The sequence below is a fragment of the Ochotona princeps genome, chromosome 4 (assembly GCF_030435755.1).
Source record: "Ochotona princeps isolate mOchPri1 chromosome 4, mOchPri1.hap1, whole genome shotgun sequence".
Taxonomy (NCBI): Eukaryota; Metazoa; Chordata; class Mammalia; order Lagomorpha; family Ochotonidae; genus Ochotona; species Ochotona princeps.
Genome location: NC_080835.1, coordinates 90,847,394 through 90,857,234, shown reverse-complemented (window position 1 = coordinate 90,857,234; position 9,841 = coordinate 90,847,394). Strand labels below are relative to the sequence as shown.

At 44.7% G+C, this 9,841-nt stretch overlaps 1 long non-coding RNA gene across 1 annotated transcript in view; it reads right to left on the bottom strand.

The window, feature by feature from the left end:
* Positions 1-863: 863 nt before the first annotated feature.
* The window catches only part of LOC131480100 (uncharacterized), a 163,085-nt gene continuing 154,107 nt past the window's right edge, over positions 864-9,841 (bottom strand). Inside the window, exon 3 of the long non-coding RNA XR_009245253.1 lies at positions 864-953. This is a non-coding gene — a long non-coding RNA (uncharacterized LOC131480100). The remainder of the gene's footprint in view (positions 954-9,841) is intronic.

Sequence of the window (9,841 nt, the reverse complement as noted above, 5' to 3'; positions counted from 1 at the left end):
GACTGACTTCCATCCCCTGGATCACTTCCCAAATATGAATAAATATAAATGAGTTGGACCTGGTTCTGGGCAAAGATAGCAGCTATAAACATAGTCCAGGTTTCCCACGTGAAGATAGGAACCACAGTTGAGCCATCACTTGGTACCTGCCAGGTTCTGTGTCAACAGGAAGTTAGAATCAGGAGCTGGAGCTGGGGACTGATCCCAAAAACCACAAACAGGATTCTGGTATCTTACCTGCTAGGGCAAATGTCTGCACATGAACTTAGCTTTTGATTCTATTTTTGTGCCACTCTTTGAAACACTTTCATACTTCAGGAAGGTTAGACTGGTGAGAGGCCATCTCCCCAGTGCCACTGCCATTGTGCATACTACCACCTGGACTCTGCTTTACCTACGAAGGATAGGGAAATGGCCCAGTGCACCTCCAGGGGCAAGCACAGCAGAGCAAAACAGGCACAGCCCATCCTGGAGAGCTTTTCCTGTGCTCCTAAGTGTCATTCCCTACCCAGGTAAGGTATTCTTTCAGGAATGTTCTAACAACTAATTCCTGCCTCATCTCTGTGCTTTTGTACATGAGTTTACCACATCAGCAAAACCTAGACTATCCTTTGTATTTCTAGTAAAAATAAGGTTTACAAACACTGAGCTTTCTTGATTCTTGAGCCAAACAGCATAACAAGACTATAGAACAAGTGTCCTTTTCTAGGGCTCAGAAATGGTTATTTCTCTGCTATCCACTCCCAGGAGTTGAGTCAATTCTTTCTACCTTGGCATCTGTGGTACAGAGATGGCCTGATGGCAAATACATTTACCTGAAGCTTATTTAGTTATTTTTATTTCTATTAAAGAAAAACAGCTTGCAGATAAAGACACGAAGCCTCACAGAGGTGAAAAATTTTGTCCAAGGTTCAACATCCAGTAAGACAGAGCCACGAACAGAGTTGAGGTAGCTGTCAGTGAAAGTGAACGAAAAGTCAGAGCAGCTTGGGACTGGGCAAAGCTCATTTGTGCGTCTCATGTTTCTGCATCTAAAATGGGGATAGTAGGAGCAACAAGTTCTGTTGTAAGGATTAGAAATAATATATGTAAAGCACCGAGTACAACGCCTTGTTCTTGGTGGGTGGTCCATAACTGCTAGTGATTATAATGGTGCTGCCTGATTCCAAAACCTTTGAGCTTTCCTTGGAACAATACCCTTCCCACAGAAACATAAAAAGAAGCAGAGGAAAAAAGAGAGCAAAGGAAAATTGCACATCATCCATAGTTGCATCCTTCTGGTATCAGAAGTATTAGCATTTGGTGATTTTCCCTGTACCCGTATTTCTTTCTTCTTTCTTCCGTGAAGCATTTGCTTGAGCCCTGTAATCACACTGTATACACGATTCATCTGCTATTTACTTTTCACTTTTCATCTCATGCTAGGATGAACCTTAATGTCTGCATTCCTGCCATTGGGTTTTGTGGGAACCAACAGCTCTGCAGATTAGAAGCCTAGGTAGAAACAGCCCTTTGGGAAGCATGGGCATCTTCTGTATGGTTTGTTAAATGCCTCATCCTTTATTACTGGTTTTGAACTGTTTTGTCAGAGTTGGAGCCCCTCTTTGGCACACTGGTGGCTTCACCTTTACCATAATGGTGTGCTGTTAGAGTCTCAGAGCATTTACTGCCTCCTCTACCACGGCTTCACGTTTTTCCTCTCTCTGTACTTCCACCCACAGAGATGCTCAAGGCTTCAGACTCACCGCCAATCACTGACCCCTTCATCCTTTGCTGCCCATGCAGTCTGGCCCTTGACGAAGCTCTTTCAACACTGCACTTGCCACCTCTCACTCACAGGAGTCTGCACTATACTTCTGCTTACTTTTTGAAATTGCTGAATTTCACTATTATATGAACTGAGGCTGTTAACGAATACACACCAAATTCTGCAGAACTGTCACTTTGGGACAATACTTTGGCCTTTTTTTTTTCTCATTCCTAATTCTAAAACCTCTCCATGATCTTCAGTCTCTAACTCTGCCTCAGGCAGGTCAATAATAGAATTTCTTCTTTATGGGGAAATTGAAGGCATACTTCAATTAAGGACACCTCCTCAAATTTGTTTTCCTTTTTTATCAAATTTTCCTTATATATTTAGCCTCCCTGCCCTCTCATTGGTCTTTAACAAGAGTCTGATCTTATTTCTAAAGAGTTTTTCACCTCTTACCTTCTTTAGAATTATTCCTTAAATTGCTCATCTCCTTGAGTTTATGTTTAATGAATAAATTCTGACTCTTTTTCCAAACATGTACAAGTCTATCCTGTCCTAACACTAAGGTACACAACCAATAACAACAATAATAAGCCATTCCTTTAACTCAGCTTTCTTCTTTTCTCACTTTTTTCCTTTCATCACCAAAATGGCACAATGATTTACTTCCCCACTCTTTCCTTTTGCCCTGAAATTTTCCTTTTTTAATTTTTTTAATTTATTTTTTGACAACCTTGACATAATTAGGGTAAAAAGATTCAAGCAATACAGGAAGATGGGCAAGACAATTAGTTCTGTATTGTTTCCTTAATATATCTGATGTAAACGGGGATTTTAAGGGAGAAGCCCCACCCAGTCTCTCACCCACCCCAGGTCCCAGATGTGGGGCATGCTCCGAGGGTCTAGCTCAAGTGGTTTTGATAGTTCAACAGTTCTGAATTGCTGCCACTCTCACCACTCCACGCACGATGAGGTCGTTGAAGAATCCACTGATTGACATAGTCCATCATAGAGTCTCCGTTTGCCCAGTTTTTCACTGCCAACATATGGCTGGGTAGTTGATTGGTTTGTTCTGTCCTCTGTCTTTTGATGGTTAGGGTTCTGAGTCCGGAAGCTCAATTGGTTGGATCCCCAAAGAAACTTTGAGGTGTTCCCAGACCAGACTCCTGTATGTACTAGCAAGCACAAGGCCCGGCACAGTCCATTGCCCGGATCAGCTGTTGGTTGCAATTGCTGGGTTGGTTCTGTTTCCATCCCTGTCTTCCACTGGAACCAATGGGTGTCACAATTCAGCCTGGTTCTGCCCAACACATACAAAGCCCTCACACAAACCAACGTGGGCTGCAGCCTAGTCCCCAGAAATTTTCCTTTACATTTCAATGAGATTGCTTTCTTAAAAGTCATGAAGAATCCCGTTCTTACTGAATCTTACAGTTCTTCTCTCCTCTTCACGATGCTTCTCCCTGGAGAACTCAGACTCAGTTCCTGCCTACTACCCCCTGAAACTCACAGACTCTGTAGCTGGGGGCCTTGGACAACAGCTCTCTGACTTCCTGACATCGTGACTCTACCCTCCTCTTTCTTGTATCATACCCTTCAACAGATCCTTCTCACTATTCTTTACTGATAGCCTTTACTGATTCCTTATCCTTGCTGCTAGTGGAAGCATTCAACAAGGTTCAGTCTTTTTTCTCTCTACATAAGCCTGCTTTCTGGATTCACCTTCTCTTGTCACCTCTTTTTCACCAGCCCTGCCCTTATTCTGCCAATTTGCTCTTTCATTTTGAATAGAAATAATTATAGCTCACTAGGTAGCCCAAATAAGGTACTTCACATTTACCTCCCACTCAAAATGTACAAAACTGAGCTCATCATTTCCTCAGCTCTTAAGCATTTCCTCCCAGCACACATGGGCTTCCTCTAAGAACTTCTTCCACCTGAGGGTGAGTGTGAACCACATAATCCTGCACCCTTGGCCATGGCTGGTCGTAATCAGTCTCCCCAGGATATGGAATTATAGCAGACACTAGTTGGCTTTTGTCTGATTTGGGAGGTGATATAAAATTAGAAAAACTACTGCTGTGGATGACCACTTTCAGTTGTGAAGAGAGGAAGGACTGGGAGATGAAAATGCTGGACAGGTTGGCGTTGCCAAGGAGCAGGGGGGCTCTTGATGTCTTTTCTTGCAAGCTGAAGTTATACTTTCTGACTTTAAGTATGGAAGATCGTGCTCATGCTATCTTCTCAAAGTAAATTCTCCCCTTCTATTTAACACCTTTTTTATTGGGTCTCTAGTACTAGTAAAAGATTCTGGGTGAGCAAACTCCCAAACTGCCTTCTTTTTTTTTTTTTTTTTTTTTTTTTTTTTAAGATTTTATTATTATTGGAAAGCCAGATATACACAGAGGAGGAGAGACAGAGAGGAAGATCTTCCGTCCGATGATTCACTCCCCAAGTGAGCCGCAACGGGCCGGTGCGCGCCGATCCGAAGCCGGGAACCAGGAACCTCTTCCGGGTCCCCCACGCGGGTGCAGGGTCCCAAAGCTTTGGGCCGTCCTCGACTGCTTTCCCAGGCCACAAGCAGGGAGCTGGATGGGAAGTGGAGCTTCTGGGATTAGAACCGGCGCCCACATAGGATCCCGGGGCATTCAAGGTGAGGACTCTAGCCGCTAGGCCACGCCGCCAGGCCCCAGATTGATTTCCTTTAAAACTGAGTGGAAAAACTGAGAATGGAGAGACAGATACCCAGGCACCTTGCCACAGCAATTCTGAAGTTTTGGGTGCAGTATAAGGTATTGCTTCATTTAAGAAAAAGCAAATACTGTAGATTTTTGGTGGATTGAAGGAGAAAATGACACAAAATCAGGAAAGCCATCAGTTATCTAAGACCTACCTGCCTTCTTTCCATCTCCCATCTTTTCAGAATTGCTGTGGCAAGGTGCCTGGGTATCTGTCTCTCCATTCTCAGTTTTTCCACTCAGTTTTAAAGGAAATCAATCTGGGGCCTGGCGGCGTGGCCTAGCGGCTAAAGTCCTCACCTTGAATGCCCCGGGATCCCATGTGGGCGCCGGTTCTAATCCCGGCAGCTCCACTTCCCGTCCAGCTCCCTGCTTGTGGCCTGGGAAAGCAGTCGAGGACGGCCCAAAGCTTTGGGACCCTGCACCCGCGTGGGGGACCCGGAAGAGGTTCCTGGTTCCCGGCTTCGGATCGGCGCGCACCGGCCCGTTGCGGCTCACTTGGGGAGTGAATCATCGGACGGAAGATCTTCCTCTCTGTCTCTCCTCCTCTGTGTATATCCGGCTGTAATAAAAAAAATAAATAAATCTTAAAAAAAAAAAGAAATCAATCTGTATGGATCAGGTCAACAGGGTGATTTGGTTTCTGCGTAAATTTGGTCAGTTGGGAGCTTTGGCAAGAAATAAGATGGAGGGAGAAGGTAAAGTTGGGGTATTTAGCCTTTATTCCCTGCCTTTAAGGTCGTTTCAGGGTGTTTTATTCCTTGGCCAAAGATCATTGTTTAACTTGAGGTGGTTTCTAAATGACTCTGTATCCTTCCTGATTCTGTAACCTCTCCCTTTCCTCATCCTTTCAAGCCTTGATTTATTGAGTATTCTGTCATAGTTTCCTGTACCTTCTTTTGTGGTTCCTCTATTCCCTGTCCACACATTGTAACTAGTTCTTTAAAAATAAATATTCTTTGAATTTTCCTAAATTGAGTGGGTCCTTTTTTCCTACTGGGACTTTGACTGATGTAGAGCGATGACAAAAACAGTTTTTGCAAATTAAATATCTTCATCTGCATATTATGTTAGCACAATGCTAAGAACATAGTAAAGTCTTAGGAAGCAGTAAATGTTACTAGTCATGTCTTATTTTGTCCTCTACTGTGCAGCTCAGCTGAATGGTACACTTGTTCTTAATACTCCCTGTGCTTTCTCAGTTCCATGGCCATTCAAAGAGACCAACCCTTTATTTTCATCTGCTCATCTCCCACACTCCACTTGGTTGTCTTCCTTATCAGCAAGATTTGTCCCCATCCAGGTAACATTGTGTCTTTCTCTTCCTCTACCTTTCCATGGGTGCTTCCATGTTCTGGTACTTCTGAGATTTTCATGTATCTAAGGGAATCACTCTTTCCACTGTACACTAGTAACTCCTCTAAGGTACACCTTTAATACTATTTATTTGCTTCTAAATATTTCACCTTCAATCAATCAAAGAAGATTCGGAATAACCACTAACATCCCTTCTCCCCATGGTAGCCAGAATGATCCTTGAAAAGCATAACCAAAATTATCTCGCTGCCCCACTTAAATGTTCCCATGACTTCCTTCTACACGAAGTAATATCCCTATCCTCCCGGCTGTTGACAGAGTCAATTGATCTGCCTCTCCTGCCTCATTGACACACCTGAGGTCCTGAACCTGCTGAGCTGATTTGCTGTTGGGCTTTATCCGATTATCTCCTCTATTGAAATGATGGACACACCGCTGCAGAATGAGCCCCTGCCTGTCTCTCAGACTTCAGCTTTGATACCACCTCTGCAGAGAAGTCCTCATGACTTCTGTCTTTTCTAGAGTGAACATTTACGTCCCTCCCTATTTCATCTCATTCTCATTTTCTACCTAGCACTTCTGATTTTCTTTTCCCTTTTTAAACAGTTTAACTGAGTTGTACTGAACAAACCATATGCTGCACCTATTGATATTATCCAATCCAGTGGATTTCAGGATATTTAGAAAGTTGAGCATCCATCAAAGCCATCTAATATGGGACACTTTTATCACTTGAAAGAAAACCTTTTTCCCATGAACAATAAGGTGAAGCTCCAGCCCTCACTTTTGTATCACCTTCCACTCATTTACCACCCACCTCTAGAGACTGGTGTTCTAGGCTTTCCACATGCATAGATTTACACAATATGTGGTTCCAAGTGCACCTAGTGTTTAACAGTTTTGAGGTTTGTCGTGTTGTAACATGAATTTGCACTTCATTCCTTTCCATTGTCACATATTGTCCCATTGTAGGATCTGACATACCTATGTGCCTTTCCATCAATTGTTAATCATTGGCTTGCTTCTGTTGATGTTGTTTTAATCGTGTGTTTATCTGTCCCCACCATGGCAGAAGAGAATGTGCCTTACCTCTGTATCTCCCACTCATAACCAGAAATCCTCCAGTGCTCTACTGGTTTATGGCTTATACATGACACAGTTAGGACAGCACAGCGAGTGGAGCAGGGCCTAGAACAGGACCTAGTGCACAGTACATGCTCCCACAGCATTGTCTTGGAGCTGTTACTACGCAGAAGGTAGTGGGCATCTGTCTCTGCTGTCTGCCTCTAAGCTTTTCCTGCTCCTGCTGACTGCAGACTGTCTACTCTCTCCTGGGACCCATCAGGCTTGAGCTGCCACTATTCACGTCCCAGTCTGCAAAGATGAAGTTGGTTTTGGCCAAAGTGCAAGGAGAAGTCAGAGGCAATCAAGAGAGCTACAGACCCCAGGCTCCCATTGGCCTTGCAGCCATCACTGTCCTTCAGGATCTTCCCAGGTGAAGGAGTCCATTAACCCCTCTGTTGCCTTGGTCAGCTTGGTTTGGCTTCCTGTCACTTGGCAGAGAGAGAGTCCTCCTCACCCATCCGGCCCTATCACAGGAATAAACAGTTTATGAGAATTTCTCAAATGAGAAAGCATTGCCACTTCCCATTACTTCATTCTATTCTCTAAGGAGAGTTTCATAAACCTAAATTTAAACTTGAGAAAATCAAAGACTAGAGATGCCAAGTGGTCACGCAGCTTAAAATTGCATAGCCAATGGGCCTGGCGTGGTGGCCTAGTGGCCAAAGTCCTCACCTTGAATGTGCCGGGATCCCATATGGGCGCTGGTTCTAATCCCCGTGGCAACCCCCCTTCCCATCTAGTTCCCTGCTTGTGGCCTGGGAAAGCAGTTGAGGATGGCCCAAAGTCTTGGTTTCCTGCACCAACATGGGAGACCCAGAAGAAGTTCCTGGCTCCTGGCTTTGGATCAGCATAGCACCGGCCATTGCGGTCACTTGGGGAGTGAATCATCAGATGGAAGACCTTCCTCTCTGACTTTCCTCCTCTCTGTACATCTGATTTTCCAATAAAAATAAATAAATCTTAAGAAAAATTGTGTAGCCAGGGCAACTATTGGGCTAAACCCCAGCCTGGCCTTGGGAAGAAAAGGTGACATTAACTTGTTGAGGTTTTGGCTGTAAATCAGGTGTGTAGCACAATCCTTGATATGTTTGCTGAACAAATGATTGCATGAATTTGAACAGATTGTGGGGTGGGCATTGTGACACAGTGGGATAAACCACTGCTTGTAACATCAACATCTCATATGAGACTGCTGGTTCAAGTCCTGTCTGCTCTGCTTTTGAGCCAGCCTCGTGCCGGTGAACCTGGGAACGTAGCAGATGACAGTCCTTGACACCCTTGTTGGAGATCAAAATGAAGTTCCTGACTGCTGGCTTTAGTCCAGCCCAGATCTGGCAATTGCAGTTGTAAAGCAAGTAAAGTAGCACATGGAATCTCTATCACTCTGCTTTTTAATTAAATAAAAACAATAATAATTCAGGGCCAACACCTGAATTACAACACCGTAAGCCACTGCCTGGCACGTATACCCATGTGAATGTTGGTTTGAGTCTCTGCTGCTTTACTTCTGATGAAGCTCCTTGCTAATGTGCACAGGAAAACAGTGGAAGAGGCCCAAGTTCTTGGATTTCCTCAACCATGTGAGAGATCTGAATGAAACTCCTGGCTCCTAACTTTGGCCAGGCCCAGCCCTGGCAGTTGGAACAATTTGGAGAGTGAACCAGCACATGACAGATCTCTTTGCCTCTCCCTCCCTCTCTTGGTCACTTTGCCATTCAAAAAAGCAAAATAATCTTTCTTTAAAAATAATTTTTAATAATAAATTCATTTATTTTTTGATGATTTTTTTAAAAGATTTTATTGTTATTGGAAAGCCGGATATACACAGAGGAGGAGAGACAGAGAGGAAGATCTTCCATCTGTTGTTTCACTCCCCAAGTGAGCCGCAACGGGCCGGTGTGCCGATCCGATGCCGGGAACCAGGAACCTCTTCCGGGTCTCCCACGCGGGTGCAGGGTCCCAAAGCTTTGGGCCGTCCTCGACTGCCTTCCCAGGCCACACGCAGGGAGCTGGATGGGAAGTGGAGCTTCCGAGATTAGAACCAGTGCCCATATGGGATCCCGGGGCATTCAAGGCGAGGACTTTTTAGCCGCTAGGCCATGCCGCCGGGCCCGATGATTTTTATATAGTTGAAAGGGATGCATGCCTTTGTGGACCACTGATTAGGGTGGGGAGGGTTGACAAATGGGGAAAAGTGGGTGAGACAACTGCTTTCAATGTTCTTTTCTCTTTCTGTATCTGGGGAAAGTGGGCAGAGAGGAGGAGAGGGCTGCTCCCTGCAGCCCAACTGCATTAGTACCAGGGTATGGGGGATGGCCACCTGATGTCAGCCCAGGGTTCCCAATGTGGAACATATTCTGAGATCACTGCTTAAGTGTTTTCAATAATTCTGAGATGCCATTGATTTCATTGCTCCTAGGTTGAGGAAATTCTTCCAAGGCCTGTTCACTGACATAGTCCAACCTTAAGGTCTTGACTCATCCAGATACTCTCTCTCAAAGCTTGCCTGGGAGAGCTGTCCAATTTGTTTTGCCTTCCATGGTGCCAGATGTCTTCTGCATGCCTCAGTGAACATCTTGTTCCCCATGAGCATCTGGTTATGTTGTCTACTGCACAGGCCTCAGTAACCAAAGGGCCCTAGTTCTGACACATACACTCCAAGGCCAGACCACAGATCCTGTGATTTTCATAATTTTTTTGAGTCCAATAATCCAGTTGGCGGGGGGTTTCCCCAAAGAAACTTTTCCTGAGGTGACCACAGACATGATTTCTGTATGCCAGCCAATGTGGAGTCTGGTATCAGTATACATACACAAACTGCTAGTTGCAGTTGCCCAATCAGTTCTGTTCCCAGTCCCATCTCCTATGCAAACCAATGTATGCTGTGGCCCTGCTTAGCCCTGTCCAC